Raw genomic sequence first — 1,055 nt, 5'->3', positions numbered from 1 at the left:
GCTGTTCAAGTCCCAGAGCCAGTGGCTTGAAAATCACACCAGGCGTGTGCGTGCCCAAGATCCCGGTAGGAGAATAGAGAATGGAGAAGGGATTGCAATGTGGCCATCTCCCTGGGGAGGTGGTTTCTCACTTTGCCTCTCTCTGTCTCTCTCCAACAAGTGCACATGCCCTATAGCAAATACCTCTTTTAAAAAAATAAATAAATAAATAAAGGGACCAGCATGTGGCATGGTGGTTAAGGTGCTGGATAGCCCCACATAGTCGACCATGGTTCGAGTCCCAGACCTGGTGGCTTGCTTTCTCACTTTCTCTCTCTCTCTCTGGTCAAATTTAAAATAATAAATAAATAAATAAATGAAAAAATAAAATAATTCTTATAAAAGAAAGAAAAACAGAAAGAAAGAAAATAATGCTGGGTTCATGTGTGTGAGTGCCCCAAATCCTGAGATGATGGTAGAGAAGGGATTGTAACATGGCCACCCCACTAGGGGTGAAATCTCACTTTCTCTCTCTCTGTCTCTCTCTGGTGAGAGAGACAATAAAACAATAAAAATGATATAAAAAATTAAATAAATAATTCTTAAAAAAGAAAAAATTCTGGGGCCAGCAGGTGGCATAATGGTTAAGGTACTGGACTCCCACATGGTTGACCACAGTTCAAGTCCCAGATCTGGTAGCTTGCTTTCTCACTCTCTCTCTCTCTCTCTCTCTTTCTCTCTCTCTGATTAAATTAAAGAATAATGGTCATGAGTAAAATAATACTTTAAAAATAATTCGTGGTGAGCACTCAATAAAAGAGATGAATCAAGAAAACAAATGTCTTTCAAGACATGCCAACAGGGGGCCAACAGGTGCGGTGATGGTTGGAGCGCTGGACTCCCACATGGTTGACCATGGTTCAAATCCCAGACTTGGCAGCTTGCTTTCTCACTTTCTCTTTCTCTCCGGTCAAATTTTAAAATAATAATAGTAACAAAATTAAATAAGTAATGGTAATTTTTTTTTTTTTTTGGAGAGGTTTTTGCTATAGGGCATGTGTACTCGCCCGACAGAC

At 40.1% G+C, this 1,055-nt stretch overlaps 1 protein-coding gene across 1 annotated transcript in view; it reads right to left on the bottom strand.

Annotated features, from left to right (window-relative positions):
* The window catches only part of FBN3 (fibrillin 3), a 61,662-nt gene that overhangs the window by 41,974 nt on the left and 18,633 nt on the right, over positions 1 to 1,055 (bottom strand).

The sequence above is a fragment of the Tupaia chinensis genome, unplaced genomic scaffold (assembly GCF_000334495.1).
Source record: "Tupaia chinensis unplaced genomic scaffold, TupChi_1.0 Scaffold148210_1, whole genome shotgun sequence".
NCBI classification, from domain to species: Eukaryota; Metazoa; Chordata; class Mammalia; order Scandentia; family Tupaiidae; genus Tupaia; species Tupaia belangeri.
The sequence above is the reverse complement of the archived record's forward strand: the minus strand, read 5'-3'. Positions and strand labels throughout refer to the sequence as shown.